Consider the following 18,515-nt stretch of genomic DNA (forward strand, 5'->3'; position numbering starts at 1 on the left):
TATGGAGTGAGACAGACCTGTGTTTTGGCTCCAGCTGTGCTTAGATGCTAGTTATGTGAATTTGGGCATGATGCTTGAAGCCTGTATTTCTCTGTAAAATGGAAATATTACCTACCTCCTAGCCTTGTTGTGAGATGCATAAAGGCACATTGGGTCCTTGTGATGTCCCTGGTCAGCAGGGTTAGGAGGACAAAGCGTGGGTCAGATAATAAAGTCCAGAAGTTACATAGCCAGGCTAAATTTGCATGTAATACTGAAACAAACATAGATTATGACATAGCATTAATTTTATCATTAATCATTAGTATTTTTAGAAGTACTGCGTGACAGCTTAGCACCACACAATATATATTTTTTAGAAATATGTACATACTTAAATAAATAGCAAATGAATACATTAAATACATAATAATACATATTTAATGCATATATACATAAATATTATGTTTCTAAAATGTATATATGTTTACTATAGATCATTTGGAGCATGTAGTAATTCAGAAAGAAGTAAATACCAATCATGTGCAACCTTTCCTGTCACTCATAGACTTTTACCGTCCTCATGTACTTATAGTTTTGTATTCCGTGTTTGTTGCCTTGTTATTATGTTTTATGTATCATGAAATATTCTGCAAAAATATGATTTTTAAAGACTGCAAAGCTTCTGCTCTAATGATTGTTACCATTTACTTCATTGTTCATGAATTTTTGAACGGGTTATGCATTCCTATACGATCCTTGTGCAATCTTGTTGTTTTTGCTGGACGTATTCCTACAGGGCTCCTGAAATCTGAAAGAAAAAGCCTTTCCAATATAGATGCCCCAATTGTCAGAGTGTCAAAAATAAGCTGGGTGCCAGTTTCAGAGGCCACCCCCTCACTGACATTGGCCCCCAGCTTATTTTTAGTCTTTGCCTAAAGGCAGACAAAAATGGCATTTTCTTATTTTTAATTTGTGTCTTTGATGGTAAGATTGAACCTTATTTCCTTAGTGTTACTAGCTATATGTTTCCTTTTATATCACCTGTTTTTCCCCAGTTAAAAAAAATAATTGTTTACTTTTCATTAAATTTATAAGATATATAGACATATACCATCATGTATATTAATTTTTATCTAGTATATATGTTGCAGGTATTTTTCCCACTGAATCATTACTTTCAGTTTTGTTGAGTGTTTTTTGACACATAAAAGTTGAAAACTTTCATATAGCCATATCAATCAATCTTTAGTTTTTTATACCTTTTAACTTATAAAGTTCTTCCAAACCCTGAAATATCAAATAGTCACTTACATTCATTTTTGTTTTCCTTATGATTTTGTTTTAATTTCTCTCAAACATTTTACAGTGTATTTTGTGAGGGTAGAAAGTATGTTTTTCCCTTCATATAATAAATTTTCCAAGAAGAATTTATTAAATTTTTTTCCTCACCAATTTAAAATCCTACTTTAATTGTATTCATTTTTTTCGTCTTTTTACTCCAGACCACCAGTCTTACCCTGAATATTCCTTTGCACATTTATAAACATTTTAACATGTGGTGGTGAAAAATCACTCCACTTAAACTGTTTTCTTAGGTATTTTCACCCATTTATTTTTCCATGTAAATATTAGAAATATTTTCAAGCCAATATAAATGGGTTGAAAAAATGTCACCAAAAAAAAGTCCCTGTGGAGTTTTGGTTGGGCTTGCTCTGATAGAAGGAGAATCAACATCAATATGGTGTAGCGTGTTTCCATTTAGGGCCATGGTTGTCCTCGTATTAACCAGGTTTTCCTTTTAAGTTGTTCAGAAAGCACTACCGTTTCCTTCATAAAGATTCTGCACAGTAATTTTTAAATTTCTTTCTTTTTTTCTTTTTTTTTTTTTTTTGCGGTATGTGGGCCTCTTACTGTTGCGGCCTCTCCCGTTGCGGAGCACAGGCTCCAGACACGCAGGCTCAACGGCCATGGCTCACGGGCCCAGCCGCTCTGCGGCATGTGGGATCTTCCCAGACCGGGGCACGAGCCCGCGTCCCCTGCATCGGCAGGCGGACTCTCAACCACTGCGCCACCAGGGAAGCCCTAAATTTATTTCTTTACATTTGTAATTTTTGTGCTATTGTGAACGGTCTGCCTTCCTTGGACAAGCTCCCTCCCCTAGATTTTTGAGCTAGTGATTACAGATGTAGACGTATGCTGTTCAATTGCATGTGGCTCTTTCATTGAAGTTTTTTATTATGATCATATCATGATAGTTCTATCATACTTATATTCATCTATATGTATTTATATTTACCACTATAGTATGATCTATTCCTTTAGTGTCTTTTGTTTAAAAATATTTATTTAATATTAATTTACTGTCTTAAAAATTATTTTCTCATATATTAATGTTTGTCCTATATTTTCCCACATTAACATTTCTTTTGGTTTCAGTTTGCTTTAAATGTATCCCATAATGAACACTTTTATTTTTATATATTGTTTGCATAAAAATAAATTAGCAATGTAAAATTATCCCTAAGGTTCATTTTAATGGAACCTAAGATCAAATAAACAATGGTATAGGTTAATTATGCTTTTTTAGATGGCTTTTTGTGTTTGTAAATTAATCTTCCAGTTGTTTCAAGCAAATTCAATGAAAAATCAGTTTACTAGACTATTAAAACTAATTTATAGTGAAAAACAAAAATGAATACATTAGATATTCCATCTAGATATTGTACATCTAAAGGAATGTACAAGTAGAACTTTATCATCATCGTAGCATTCTACATTTAATTACGAAAAATAACCTTTCAAATTCTTTAGCACCCTTCTTCTAAAGAGCCGTATTTGGTCTTGTTCCCAGTGTAGAGATAAGGACTCTGACCCTGGGAAGGTCAAATAATATGCACCCACCTGGATTTCCATCTATGAAGAGGTGAACTGATAGTTGAACCATGGAGGTGACCAGTGTCCTCCCGGCTATGATCTGGGTGGACTAGAGAGTTTGGAGAAAAGAAAGAGCTGGTAGTGTGTGTGCATTTGGGCAGTTTTTGTTCTTATGAAGTAAATGATTTTATAAATCATTTTTAGACACTTTTGTAAGATTAAGTATGTTATGTGAACTTTCATTTCCCAAAATGAATAGTATTTTCATAGTCTTCATGCAATCAAAGTTGGAAATTGATCTATTAAACTGATCTATTTAAATAAGGGTTTACCTTCTAGTGGGTTATGGACTGCATTGTTTGTTAAAAGAGAGAGGGAGAGGGCTTCCCTGGTGGCGCAGTGGTTGAGAGTCCGCCTGCCGATGCAGGGGATACGGGTTCATGCCCTGGTCCGGGAAGATCCCACATTCCACATGCCACGGAGCGGCTAGGCCCGTGAGCCATGGCCGCTGAGCCTGTGCGTCCGGAGCCTGTGCTCCGCAATGGGAGAGGCCACAACAGTGCGAGGCCCGTGTACCGCAAAACAAAAAAGAGAGAGAGGGAGAATTGCATTATAAATAGATTACATAGACTAGTAGATTGTAAAATTCGAGCAGAATGTTTTCCCTACAGATGATCAAATTCTAGGGTGGGACCGACACCTTTTGTAGCCCAGAGTAAGCTATAACAGAAATTCTCCCACCCATTCTTATAGTAGGCTTTTCTACTCCTAATGAGAATAATACTCTAAATGTGGAGATCTTAGATCTTTTCACTTTGCAGATAGGTCACACCTCAAAATTTCATACAGATAAGACAAAAAAATCAGTTTTTCTCACTTAAAATTTTTTCATAATGTCATTATCTCAGAATTGTGTAGCATAGTATTTGATGTAGCAGGTTAGGGAGAGAAGTAACCAAATCTGTGGCATGGTTGAGGGTTACCTTTTAAAGAGATATTAAAAGCATGGCAATATTTTTGAAAATATCAAACCAATGTATACTCTTAAAAAACTTACATTTTTTAAGAAAATTCTGTATTTCATTTATTTTTACTGTGTCCATCATTAACAGAAATCTGGATTTTTGCCTTACATAAAACCAATTATATTCTTTAGGCACAGAAAGGAAAAATTTTGAGTTCATTTGGTTTTTCATATTTTCCACTTTTGTTTTAAAAGCAAAACCAGAAAAGCAACATAAGATCAGTCATGTTATTCATCATAAGTTTTATTGCTCTGCAAGTTCTGTTCACTAACTTCAAATATTTTAAATTATAAATGTTAACTATTATTGATAATAAAGGAACAGGTATATCTCACTTTTAGAAATATTTTAAGTCTTCTGTAAGTTATTTACTATAGGCATTCTAGATCCCCTATGATGGAAATTTCTGGTTTAAAAAAGATTTACATAATTTTCCTTCTTATCTTAAAATTCCTTCCATAAAACACAATTGTCAGAGTAACCCTCAGATTATCAGCCTAGAATTGGAAAGGCAAAATTTCCTTTCATTTGCAAGAGTTGGAACTGAATTGACCCATCAATTTAAAACACAAAGGTAATAATAGCCTGTGTAAAGCAAAATGTATCACCCTAAGGGGGGAAGCTAGTTCCTTGGTAAAGTTAACATTTCCTTGAAAATGGCTAATAAATAAAACCAGTCTTTTGTTTTTAACATTTTCAAGGTAATATCATTTTCTTGGAAAAAGCCACTTTTCACATGTGTGGAATATCTAATCATTGCAATAAGCTTAATAAAGGATGTTTGCAGAATTTATTCCTGAGTTTGGTTTTAGCCCGCGTCCTGTAATAACCAGGAGAGGTGACCTGGTGTGTCGGGTGAGAGTTGGAAGAGGTGAGCTCTAAGCTTCTTTGCCATCTGCAATGTTAAGACCATCTGCTAATAGATAATAAAGTTGGTGCATTTAAGTTTTCCATCTTCTTCCCGCCTGGCCACTCCTGGGAGTGAGAGGAGCTGTTGGGAGGGGCTGAGGGGAGCGTCTGGGAGAAGGGTGTGTCCCCCTGGAGGTGTCAGGCTGTGCAGGCACCCAGACCCCATGATGGACGATACTGTGCTGCAGAGGCCAGCCCAGCCCCGAGACGTGCCCCTTGTTCCCGTGCAGTTGCAGTGCTGACTGAGTTTCACAACAAAGTAGACATCAAGATTTTTTATAAATGTCTTTTTATAAGTCTCTTGTTTTGAACTCTGAAGGCAGAGGTTATTGTGGACCACTGGTTTGAGACCTTGACACTCCCATGGAAGAGGCCCGCCGTTGACTCTGTAGATACTATTTAAGAAGTGTCCAAAGTAGAACCTTGAGATGGTTGCAGAGCCACAATCCCTCCTTTATGCAACGAGAAATCAATGCTGCTATGAAATGAGAAAACAGGCCTAAATATGCAAGTAGCCGATCTGTGGCTGCAGCTTTCTGGTTCTCCTGTCACCTCCCTGGGTCCCCTCCCTAGAATGCCACACAGATTTCTCCTGGTTTAGAATATGAGGTTACGTTAATCATTTTGGGTATTGATAATCTCAACTGATCAATAACCTCAACTGATTGGGTTAAGTGAATAGTTATTTGTGTCAATTTTTGTTTTTGTTTTGATGGAGCACAGCTGCTTGTGTTTTATGGAATTTAACTTCTGAGTGCTCAGTGGTTTGAGGTCAACTTGGTAGAGGGTGAGGGGGTGGAGAGTTCAATTTAATCAAATTGATTTTAGCAAACAGCAAAAAATTTAACTGTAAAATCTTTTTGTCACCAAAGGATGTTCTAGCTTCTTGAGAGAACCTTCTTACATACATATTCTTCACAAGCCAAATGGACATTTTGTGTTTAGGAGGTATACACCTTACACAAATAGTGCAGATATTTGTGCATTTTCCTATTAATTTTTAAACATTGGTCCCAGACTCGGACAAACTTCACAATACCAGGTTAATACGGCTGGCTCTGCCTTTATCTTCTGTCTGTCCCCAAAAATGGAAATGCAAAAGAATTTCCTCTTTTTTGTACACAAAATAAGTTCCCAAACCAGAAATAGTTCCAAGGGAAATCCAAAGTGGCCTAATTGAAATTTAAGACGGCTTATTCATTTATCTTTCGAAGTAACAGACTCCCTTCTGCCCAGCTTGAAGACGTGGAAACCTCAGGGATCACAAGGAAACATGTATTTTCCAGAACAACTTAAAAAAATCGCAGGAAAATGAGGCCCGGGTTGGCATGGGTGGTCCTGAGGAAAAGGGCAAGTGAGGATTTGGACTGCAGACCCAAAGGCATTGATCTGCAGACGTCACTGCTGACACCAGGTGATGGGCATCGTTTCTGGTGCCTGTCATCACTTCTGTGCAAGCAGATTTCCACCTGGTGTGACGTTCCTTCTGCCCGAAGGGTTTCCATTTCCTTTCCCAGAGTACAGGTCTACCCGGGATGAATTTTTTCCATTTTTCTAGGTCTGAAGAAGTCTTTATTTCTTTTTTGTTTTCAAAATGTGTTTTCACTGGGTGTAGAATTATAGGTGGACAGTTTTTTCTTTCAGTACTTTGAAGGTGTTGCTTCACTGTCTTTTTTGCTTTGGTGTTTCCAATGACAAGTTTATCATTCTTGTCTTTGCTTCTCTGCATGTAATGTATTTTTTCTCTGTTTTTATGATTCTCTGTCATTGATTTTTAAGCAGTTTGAATATGATTTGCCTGGGGTGTCGTTTTTTTCTTGTTCTTATGCTTGGGATTTATTGAGGGTTTTGAATCTGTGATTTATAGTTTTCATCAAATTTGGAAAAATTTTGGTCCTTATTTCTTCATCCATTTTTCTCTGCTCCCCCACCCCCCCGACTCTATCTCAGATGTATTAGCCTACTAGAAGTTGTCCCAGAGCTTACTGATGTTCTTTTTATACCCTCCCATCTTTTTTTTAAATCTATTTTTCATATTGGATAGTTTCTATTTCTGTGTCTTCAAGTTCATTAATTTTTTTCTTTTAAGATGTCTGATCTGCCGTTAATCTCATCCAGTGGGTGTTTCATCTCAGACTTTGTAGTTTTCCACTCTAGAAGTTTGATTTGGGTCTTTATTTTTTAAATCTCTTCCAAATGTCTACTTAACAGTTTCATCTTTCCTCTAGTTTCTTGAACACCCAGATTATAGTTGTCACAACTATGTTAGTACTCTACTCATTCTGTCATCTGTATCATTTCTGCATCTGTTTGTATCGCTTGATTTTTATCTTCTTGATTACCTTTCTTCTTCTTTACATGCCTGTGTTTTTTTATCACCAGGCCAAGTGTTATGAATTTTACTTTATAAGCTGTTGGACACTTCTGTACACTTTGACCTAAGAAACTTTCTACCCTAGCTGGTGACAGCAAGGACTATTCCTGGACCACTGGGAAGTCCAGAGATCTTTCCTTTGCTTTTTTTCAGGTGGTTCTTTCCCAGGCCTTGGGTTGTTTCCTCAGGGGACCCTCGGTTGGTCTCCAGAGCAGCTGGCCTCTCTGGGCAGCTCTCCCTTTTTGGCACCCTGCCCTGCAAACTGCAGCGGCCTTGGTGTCCCTGGACCCTCAGCTCTGTCCCCCACCGGCTTGGGGAGACCGAGGGCTCTGCCTGGTTCCCCATCCTATCTGCAGCCTGAGACCCTTCAGACAATAAAGCAGGGCAAGTGTGGGGCTCACCTCAATTGCTCCCCTCTCACAGCTTCCTGCTGTCCAGTGTCTGAAAAGCATTTTTTAAAAAAATTATTTACTTATTTATTTTTGGCTGCATTGGGTCTTTGTTGCTGTGCATAGGCTTTCTCTAGTTGCGGTGAGTGGGGGCTACTCTTCGTTGCAGTGGAGGGCTTCTCGTTGTGGCTTCTCTTGTTGCGAAGCACGGGCTCTAGGCACGTGGACTTCAGTAGTTGTGGTGCATGGGCATAGTTGCTCCGTGGCATGTGGGATCTTCCCAGACCAGGGCTTGAACCCGTGTCTCCTGTATTGGCAGGTGGATTCTTAACCACTGCACCACCAGGGAAGTCCTGAAAACCATTTTTTAAAAATGTATTTTGTCCCAGCTTCTTACTTGTTTCAAAGTGGAGAGTAAATCCTGTATATTCCACTTGGTCAGAAGTGGAAGTTGGAGATCATTTTTGAAAATGGAATTACAGTTTGTCTTTTCTAAAACTCCAACTCAGAGATTAATAGTATGTTTTGCTGCCCTTCCACAGCCAGGTCTCAGAGTAGCGTATTCCCCTGTGTTCAAAGAAAAATAAAGACAGCCTAGTACCCCAAAAATAGCTTGTTTTAATTTAAAGTGGAACAGAATGAGTATTTTTTCCTCAGTGTTTAAGTGTGATTGATTGTAGATAAATTAAAGGACTTTGATATCATCAGCAAAACATTCTTGCCAGCCCAGGGACAAATACAAGTGTGCTTGGAAAAGGTTTGTGGGTGTGCTTAGGGCGTCCTTGTTATTTTCCCTCGCTTTGAATGAGAAAAGAAACTTATTTATTTTTATAGTAATGTTTCCTCAAAGTGATTGTGTAGCAGTGGTAGAACATAACACTCTACATTACAAAGCAGAAACAAATCGAGCTTTGTACTCAGCACAGGGCATGATATCCAAACTACAGAAGTGTTCTTTAACATGGTAAGAATCAGAGTGAGGTTCCTGTTGCCTGACTTATTTTTAAAGTGTGATTGACACTGTGCTCTTTATCAGAGGATAGTCAGAAACGAAGGAAACTGTTTAAAAGACAAACAAACAAAAAAACAACTAACTCCTAGGCGTCAGTTTCTTAGCGGGCCAGGCAGGCACTACAGCTGTCATCTTTGCTCCTGTAAATGTTCGCTATGTCTCCTGATCAATTGTGTCCACTTCAGAGGAGCTGTGTGGGGAGAAACATGGACCAGGCACTGAGCAAGCATCACCATCACTCCAGGTCCTGCGTGATGCCGTGCACTCTGCCGGCTGGCATCTTCCAGCCCGTGCCTCAGTTTCCCCGGCCTTACAGAGTGGAGAGCAGTGGGGCTGGGCCTGGGGAGACACACAGTGACTGGCGGAGTGAGCTGTGGTACAGCTGGATTAGGTGTGATGTCGGTCCCCGTGTGTCCGATGACCCATGTACACTGTCCCTGTGTCCCTGATCCTTGTGATGTTTCTGGGTCCCTGAAGCTTTTCCTCCCCACAATTTCACTAGTGCTTTTTAATTTTTTTCTTGTAAAAATTTTTTTCTTGTAAACGATCAGGCCCTGCCCTGATCGTTTTGTCTTTCTCCTCTCTCTTCCCTCTCTGTCTTCATCTCCTGTTTCTCTTAGTTTTTTCCTCTCCTTTCTTTTCCCAACTCTGCTGTATGTCTTGGTGGGATGCTTCCCTCTCTCTGTGGCCAGGAACTGGCCAGTCAGAAAAGTTTGCCTCTGGCCTTCTTCCTCTTAATCGCCCAGCTCTGTATCTGTAGAGAGCCTGCAAGAGCCCGAGTGGTCCACGTCTGCCTGGGACATCCTGGCAGCTCCCTTCTGGGCTCCTGCAGTGTCCCTGATGCTGGCCTTCCCCGCCTCCTGTGTTCTACCCACACTGACCCCTCTGGGACCTATGCTCACTGGACCCCATTGTCTGGTGGCTTAAGGCTGTTAATGGGTTGTAATTAGTGAAGTGAAGAGAAATTTCTGCTAAGGTGGTGTCAGGTCACCTGTGACCCCTGCTGGATGACACATGTCCTCCACCTCATTTAAACACACACTGTTGTCATGGCTAGGAGACTTGTGCTGACTCCAGATCAGGGCAGTTAGTTCTCTGCTTCTGTCAGGCTGTAGTTAAAGGGAAGGCTGTGCTACACTTGGCTTCTAGGTATAATTATGGTGTGTCTTTGTATACCTCACCTCCCTGGCTTTGCAGATGAATTTCTGGCCACCCAGTGGTCACCCCCTGGATCCCAGTAGTGGTACTTTCTCTGGAAGCCCCTTTTCCATCAGACCCGGGAGACCTCGTCTCGTAAGTCCTGGCCAGGACTGTTTGCTCTGTTTTCAGACTGTGGTACAAACATTGCTTGTTGTTTTCCTGCTCTGGCCTCCTCATTTCTCAGCCCCCACTCTGTAACACTTACATGGATCACAGGGAGTTAGCATTAAGTGATGGGGAAACTGCCATCAAGGCTTCATCTCTAGTTGAAGACCCTGACTTTGAAAACTAGATTCTAAAATGCGCATTGTCATTTTTGGAAAAAAAATTCTTGTAATTAATTTCTTATGTCAGGTGGTTTACCATACACGTCCTAGATCTACCTGAAGTGCATATAGTCTGCAGCGTGGGTGACCCTAAGGCAGACCACTTCTGTATCGACCGCCAGCCAGGATCTAACCACCCAGTTCTGCAACGGCAGAACTGAGAATACAGGCCATGGGAAAGGGGGCAAAGTATCTTCCATCCCCTTCTCGTTTCTACTTCAGGATTTTTAGCAACAAGTCCTCATGCTTAAATTACCATGTGCTGTGCTTGCTTTGGCAGCACATATACTAAAATTGGAATGATACAGAGAAGATTAGCATGGCCACTGTGCTAGGATGACATGCAAATTCATGAAGTGTTCCATATTTTTTGTATAACTGATTCACTTTGTTATAAAGCAGAAACTAACACACCATGGTAAAGCAATTATACTCCAATAAAGATGTTAAAAAAAAAAATTACTGTGTGCTGCTAGACCAAAGATGAACGGTGGTCATGGAAACATCTTCCTGCCTCTCGGCATATCCAGGGTGATGAGCACTGTTCTCAGGCACATGGTGCATCTATGTAACTATGAGTGAGTTTGAGGTTTTCCCAAGAAGGAAAGGAAAATGAGCACAAATAAAAATTTCTGAAAGCAGAAATTTAATTACATGTTACCTTGAAGATAGACTTTACCAAAAAAAAACAAAAACAAAAAAAAAACAGCCATCCTTATATAAATGTGCCCTTTGTTAATGTTAGCTCACAGCAAATTTGTGGTGAAGTGGATGGAGTTCTTAAGGTTGGTTGCTCATTTGATTTTTCTCATCTTTAGTTTTAAAAGAAACATCATAATTTTGAGAAAGTCAAAGTGAAATGTGTGTCCTCCATCACTCTGCCTTCAGTAATTGTCCCTGGTGCCCTTAGTTCATGGCTCGCCACTCCCACCCTGCTCCCACTAGACTCTTTGTGGGAGGTATAGGCCTTACAGGCTCCCTCCCGTATACCATCTCTTGGGGACTCCTCCACTGTGACATGTGGCCCCCACCATCCCACACTCAGCTGGGTTCTTTTGGGGGGTGGTCCCACCTCCCTACCTCCCACCCTCCCACCTGGGGCCGCCCAGGGTGCTCTTACTTAGAGTGCAGACTGTCCCAGTGCTGGAAGCTTCCGCAGGGCTCAGGCTTCAGAGAACACAAGCAGGGATCCTCCCATGCAGCCATCGTGTCTCCCCTCCCCACCATGTGGGCCGTCTCCTGTAAGGAGCTTATTGCCCACTTGTGGCCTCTCTGCATACCCCCATCTCACGGCCAGTCAGTGAGCACATCACATCCTCCCAACCGTGTCCGTCTTCCTGAAACCCAGGAAAGCCTTTGCTGTTGTAGCACGTGTGAATCCCCCCAGCTTTTAATCCTAAAGCCAAACTCCACCTTCTCCAAGAAACTTCTTCTAAGTTCCCCCAAAGAATAGACAGCATTTGGCATAAAAATATTATAGATCCAGGCTGGTCACCTGATGGGGGAAAATACTGGCATAAAAATACATGAGTCGTGAATCATTAGTTCCTTATACAAACTGCTTTCTCACCTGGGAAACAGGAGACTAACGGGAGAGTGTTTTGATGAGAGTTGATTGATAAATTGTGCTGAAGTATAGGTATCCCCCACTTTTCGAAAATTCAGTTTATGCCACTTTGTTTTTACTTTTATTTATTTATTTTCTTGCGTTCACTTTTGCTAACCAAAAGAAATCCAAAGAGGATTTTTGCTTTTATGAGAAAAGGCAAAAAGCAAAAATAGCATTTGTTTTGCAGCAAGCAGTAATAGAGGCAATGCACACCTCAAAGAGTGACACCACCAAGCTCTTCCTCTGGGAACCACACTCAGCATCTCTGCATCAAGTAGCTTTGAACTGTGTGAGCATCTGTGCTTTATCTAGATTTATTTTTGTGCATCCCTTGCCAGATGTGTCGTAAGGTAATTGCTTCTTCATTTATGCCATTTCAAGTCAGGAAAGGTTTCATAGAAACACTCTGCTTTTGGATAGTGGGGGAAACCTGTCATCCGTTTTTGCTCATTTAACCATTAATTTATGCCTAGCTGCTTCATCCAAAATACCCCTAGCACAGTAAGGCCATAGTGAGACCTTGAAGAAAGCAAATGCAACAGTGAGAACAAACCCTAGAACTGGGAAGTAACCTTGCTACCCAGTGGTGACTCATGGTGGTGTTATTTTCATACTGTGAAATGAAGGGCCTTGTTGTGTAGGACAGCATGGGAACCAACAGTTAAATCGGGGGCTGTGTGCTTTCAGCCTGCTGATATATTTGACACTTGTGAAAGTAAATAGGACACATTTAACTTTCAATATTACTTAAATGGTGATTGCTTACTGCTTTTTTTCTTACTGGTATGTTCTACTGTGGTCTTCCTCAAAGAAATCATTCAGTCGAACTTTTTTTTTTTGGTGGTACGCGGGCCTATCACTGTTGTGGCCTCTCCTGTTGTGGAGCACAGGGTCCGGGCGCGCAGGCTCAGTGGCCATGGCTCACGGGCCCAGCTGCTCCGCAGCATGTGGGATCTTCCTGGACTGGGGCACGAACCCGTGTCCCCTTCAGAGACAGGCGGACTCTCAACCACTGCGCCGCCAGGGAAGCCCCAGTCGAACTTTTTACCTTCAATTCCACTGTAGTTAGAAAATTTGTGAGGACGTCATTTCAGAGTCCCAACTGGCACCAACGAAAGTGTTTTTCTCTTTAAAATATTTGGTTAATTAGGACTTCACTTAAAACCATCACCCCACAAGGAATGTTTGACCATCGCAAGAATCTCAAAGCATTCATCCATTCAGCCAGCAAAACCAGCTTGACCTCTGGGAGGCCGGGCCATGGGCAGGGTGAGGGGATGGGCGGCCTGAAGGCCAGTGCGCACCCTGTGCGTGTGGCCTGGTGGAGTGGGTGAGGAGGCCCGCGGGCAGGCTGCCTGCCCACCCTCCCTGGTGCAGGTGCTCAGAGCCTGGGCATCTGGTCCCCTTGAGCGTTCAGAGGCGCTCAGTGGAGGAGAGAAGATGGCATTCGGGCTGATTCTTAAAATATGTGAAGATTCCACTGCATGAAGAAATAAGTGAAGGGTGTTTTCCTGGTCTCACACCCAAGGTGGCCGTTCTTTGAAAGTCCTGAGCACTTCTCCTTTGCCCATCTTTTGTTGCTCCTGAAAAGCTGAGCTCCCAGCTGAGATGGAGGCAGTCTGTGTGGTGGAGACATGGGTGCCTTGAAGGTAGGCTGTGGTCAGAACTGGGCCATTTAGATGCACTGGAGAAAACACATGCCTGCCCTTCATTTCTCCTGGTTTGGGGTCAGGGAGCATTCATAGTGGAGGGAGAGCAGAAGGTGTGTCAGGGCAGCTGATCTTCTGTATTAATTAGAAGATAATTATGTTTAGCAGTTTGCAGTTGCTTCTTCTCAAAGCAATATAAGGGGCTTTTCTAAGAATTAAGGTAAATGTCTTGGAAAGACTATGCGAAATAACTAGCAGATGTGCTTTTTTCATCTTTGATTCTGAAATACCTTTTCCTCCAGACTCTGGGAATTATGGGAATTTCACGTTTTCTTTTTTTCTTTTTAGTAAAGGTAGAAACTTGTTTTCGTGAAGCAAATTATGAAATGTTTGCCAATTCCTAGAGCTATGTGAGTTTTGGGAAGGAAAATAGTCCAGCCTTCCTTTTTTAACCCATGGATTTAGAATTTCCTCATGTTCTGCCCCTAGAAGGGACACATAAGCCTCCAACCTGTGGGCCCAGGAGGTGCTAGAGTGGACACAACCCACGGGTGTTGAGCTACAAGACTTCGACTTCAATCTGGAACTTTCGTATATGTTCATGTGTTATTTTCCCAGTCAAAATCTGTAAATAGCCAGCTGTTCGAACTCAAACATAGCACAAAAATATGTATTAAGTGTGATGCAGGGGGTGGGCCCACTTTTTGGTGAATGCTACTATTGAAACATTGATTATGATAAAAGACTTTCTGTTTCTTAATGAGGCTACATCTCTTTTCCCGGATCCGGACCCTTGTACAGCAGGAGGAACTCAGGGTGATGAAGCGGGGGCCCTGAGGCCAGTGTGTGCTGGGCCTGGTGGATTCCATCTGCATTTGTGGGTCCTAGGGACTCAACCAGTCATTCTAAACTAGCTGGAGAAGCATCGCTGAGCGGGTATCCAGCAGGGTCCTGTGGGCCTGTGTGTAGATGTGGAGGCTGGTTCTCTCAGAACCTTCTCCCGCATCACCATTAGCTTGCCACACCTGCTGCATGTGCCTTATAAGATTTCAAAAGAGGGTTTTTACTTTTCCTCCATTCCCACCTTTCTGTTTTCCAAACCCAGGTTGTATTACAATTTGAGCAAATCTAAAAAGCCAGTACTTAAAATTCCTGATATTTTTATAATATTCTATACTTCTAAAGAAAATACCACATAATATTATTCATTCAGCTGTTTAACAAACATTTATTTGACTCTATATATTTAATATTCAAAAGTGCGTGCTGGAAAAAATTGGTTTGATTCCCAAGGACAGTTCTGAGAGGTGACTCGCCTGTGTCATTAGCCACGTTTTCCAGACAAGATGACTTACGTTCACGTTCCTAGTAGTTAGGTGGCTTATCCAGGCACACAAACTAAGTGGATGCCAGAGGCTGATTGAACACGTCTATCTTTGTAGATCTCAGGCTCTTTCTACTTGACTTCCATGCGTGTCAGTTGTCCTTGATGTGTATATCTGTGTGTACCCATCCATGTGTACGTGTGTGCACCCCCCCACACCTACAGACACACCGCACACACTCACTTGCATACACCACACACACATGCCTCCCACTCGCACACATCTTGCGGCAGGGAAGTGTGCAGACAGAGCAGCAGTGTGGGTGGTACTAAGGTGTACTCAAGCCCACATCTGGCAGATCTGTGGCTCCCAGTCTACGCTCGCAGAAGCCAAGGCCTATGGAGGTTTGGTAATTGCCCAGCTTGGTCCAGACTGAGTGAGGTTCATTATTGGGCTTTCCGAATTCACTGCTGGGTTTAGCAGGTGCTGCTGGTGTATCTGTCCACTGTGGGCTATCTTGGCCTTATAAGCAGGACGGCAGCACTTCGGAACCTGAGGGTCACATCCTTATGGAACAGGTGCTAGTTAGTGACAAGGGCCCTTGGGAATGGGAACTGGACTTTGCCCGCCAGGGGTTAGAATGGCAGCTGCATCATGGCCAAACCCTGGTTCCCACGGACTAACTAAGGCAGAGCAGCTCAGGCTGCTTGTGTAGGTTCCGTCACTCTCTTTAAAGAACTCTCCATGGTGGACGAGTTGCTCTAGTGATGCAGTCCTTGTGTCTGAGAAGCAGAGAGGAAACTTGCAGATGCCCAGAGGGCATGAGGGCGTCACAGGCCCCCTTGCTCCCTGTTGTGCCTTGTCCCTTAGCACGTAGCTCAGCAGAACCAACAGACACTGGATGAATGAATGAGTGAGTGAATGAAAGGAAGAAGGTGCCCAGCGGGTCACGAGTAATCCAGGGGTCCTAGGGGACTGCATGGCAGATGTGCCTGAGGGATGGTAAATGGGGGCCCAGCACAGGCCACAGAGTCACAACCTGACCACCTTCCCATGAACCATTGTCTCCCCTCAGACCCTAGGCTGCTGTGTCCAGGGTCAGAGGGGGATGTGTCCCTGTGGCCGGGCCTTGCCTTGTTTCAGGAATCGTCCCCCCTCACAAGGGTCCCTTGGCCATGAGGGCACCAGGTGGGAGCTGACTTCAGGACACATCCCACTGAATATTGGCCACACCCTCCTCACATATAAAATGCACTTTTACCTGACTTCTGCTCATGATTTGTTTTAGGCAGCATAATGGTCCCCCAAAGACGTCCACCTCCTAATCCTCAGAACCTGTGAATATTTTCATGGCAAAGCACAGTTAAGGTGGCTCATCAGATGACCTTAGGATAAAGAGATTATCTTGGCTTTTCTGGGTGGGCCCATTATAATCCCAGGGATCCTAAGGTGGAAGAAGAAAAAATCAGGAGAGAGCCAGAGAGATGGAGCTCAGTGAGAGAGGCCTGACGCCACGTTGGCCTTGAAGGTGGAGGAGGGGGGCGGCCTTGGAAACTGGAAAAGGCATGGAGACGGGTTTGCCCCTGGAGCCCCCAGAAAGGGATGCGGCCCTGCCGACACCTCGATTTTAGCTCAGTGAGGCCAATGTTGGGATTCTGACCTCCAGGACTATAACATGATAAATTTGTGTGGCTTTAAGCCACTTCGCTTGTGGTAATCTGTTACTGCTGCTAGAGGAAACTGGTCCATAGTCCCAGACTCTGACTCAGTGCATCCACGTGGCCCCAGCTTCAGTGAGGGAGGCCTGTGGGTCTGAGAGAAGCTGCCTCCATATTTCCCAGCCTGGTGGTTTCAGTTTTCAAGGAGGAAAGCCCAGCTCTGTGTTGCGACGTTAATACAACATGGTCACTGCAGAGACAGGCATAGGCAACGTCTCCGTGGTGCACTTTGCCCAGTTTCTGTTCTGTTCTCAGAAGGCAAGCATCCAGATGGAGAGTTCCCAAGTAAGTCTTGGCCCCAAAGCAACATTTTACTGACTTGATTTTTAAAGTCTCCCTGGTGAACAAAGATGGCTTTGTGTGTGGTACTAGCCTGAGTCGGCCACGTGCCCCGCCATGATGTGGAGCACGTGTTCCCTGTGTTGGTATAAAAAATGTGCAGGAGATCCTTCCCTTTGGAACACAGGGAGATTCTCAGCCTTTGGCCCAAGGCAAGTGGTACTGCTCGCCAGTAACGGAGATATACTGCCACGTGGACTCTGTTCTCTGTCAGGCATGTCGGGTTCAGAGATTAGTAAGGAGGGGTCCCCATGGGGGCCCGAGGTGCCCCTCCCACCTGGTGGTGAAAAAGGACAGTAGCCTGGTGAGCAGTAGGTGCAGAAGGGGCAGGGGCAAGGTGCTTTGTAGAGCAGAAAGGTGTGTTTTCCTTAAAAGCAAGCTGTTCCATGCCAGATTGAACCATTTTCAAAATGAGCACATTGAGGCCTGATGATTGGGGAACTAAGGGTGAGAGGTGTTGGCTGCCTGGGAGGTGAGTACGAGTCAGCATTCCGAAGCTCCGTGGTGGCACCTTCCCCCAGAGACTCTCACCCTAGACCCCGTCACAGCAGCCCTGAGTACACAGCCAAGCTCATCTCTGCACCCATTTCCTACCCCCATGGTACAAGCATTGTCACTGTTACCCGACTCTGCAGATGGGGACACGGGCTCAGACACATGCCTGGCAGCACAGCTCAGAAGTGCTGACCCTGGGGTTGAACCTGGGGTCTGAGGAGCTGCTGGCTGAGGGACCTCAAGTCCCAGTGTGTAGGACAGTGTGAGGGCAGTACATGTAGCCGGTTCCCCAAAGCATCTCTGTCCCCCTGGGGTCATGGCACACAGTGGACTGCCTTCCCCAGCTGAGGAGAGGCTGTCACTCCAAAGAGTTTTCTTTTGTTCAAGTTAGTTACCTAAGAGGAGATACATTTTCCTTTCACCCAGAATGACGCCCCAAACTCTCCTCCGTAAGGGGGACAGCATGAGGATAGTGCTGTCACTAAAGTTATTCAAATACCGGCGTTTGATTAAATGTGTGGACTTCATATATAAAGTCTATGTGTATAAGCACATAGACTCTGCTGTTGTTGAAATACTAGGAATAAAATAAAAATAAAAAATAAAAAATAAGGTGAGAAATAGATGTTAAAATAGTTAGGCATGTATTGGTATCTGAAATAAAGTGAATTTTATTAGGATGGGTAGGAAGTCTCCCGAATGTTCCAGAGTGGGCTGCCTGACACACCTTCTACGCTACACTAGACTCAGTTTGCATTGTTGGGGGGTCCAGATGAAAGCCCTTTATGGGCGTGTCCAGTGTGGGTGGCAGCCAGAGCAGCCGAATTGGGTTTTGTCACCATGATCTGGAGACTGTTCTCTTGTTGGGTGTTTGTCATCCAGCCCCTGTGGCCCAGGAGACCTGGAAGCTATCTCACCAGACTGGGATCACACATTGCAGGAAGTAAAAAAGCCTTTTTTCTCCTGCCGATTGGAATCTTCTCGCTGTTCTGTGCTGCCCTCTTTGTGCCCTTGGCCTTGCTGCAGGATGTCCACAGACGCGGGTGGCGGGTCGGCCCCTCTTCATGACAGTGACCTGCTCAGAGGTGTCTCCTGGGCCTAGGGTGCCTGTCCCAGCTTTCCTGGCAGCAGGGGGATTCCTTGTGCCACTGAAGAGCCTTAATATACACAGGTGTGTGTTTTGTGAATTCTCTTCTGAAAGATAACCTTTCCAAGTTACTAAAGTTTCAAGAGCCACTGAAGGGAGTGAGAGGCCTTTCCAAGGCGAGTTTGAATGACTGCTGCTGCCA

At 43.4% G+C, this 18,515-nt stretch overlaps 1 protein-coding gene and 1 non-coding gene across 2 annotated transcripts in view; both read left to right on the plus strand.

Annotated features, from left to right (window-relative positions):
- The window catches only part of ATP10A (ATPase phospholipid transporting 10A (putative)), a 177,350-nt gene that overhangs the window by 41,894 nt on the left and 116,941 nt on the right, over positions 1 to 18,515 (plus strand).
- LOC132489983 (U6 spliceosomal RNA) lies at positions 10,356 to 10,462 on the plus strand. Its single transcript, XR_009532347.1, has one exon. It is a non-coding gene; the product is annotated as a U6 spliceosomal RNA (small nuclear RNA).

This window comes from Mesoplodon densirostris, chromosome 4, assembly GCF_025265405.1.
Source record: "Mesoplodon densirostris isolate mMesDen1 chromosome 4, mMesDen1 primary haplotype, whole genome shotgun sequence".
NCBI classification, from domain to species: Eukaryota; Metazoa; Chordata; class Mammalia; order Artiodactyla; family Ziphiidae; genus Mesoplodon; species Mesoplodon densirostris.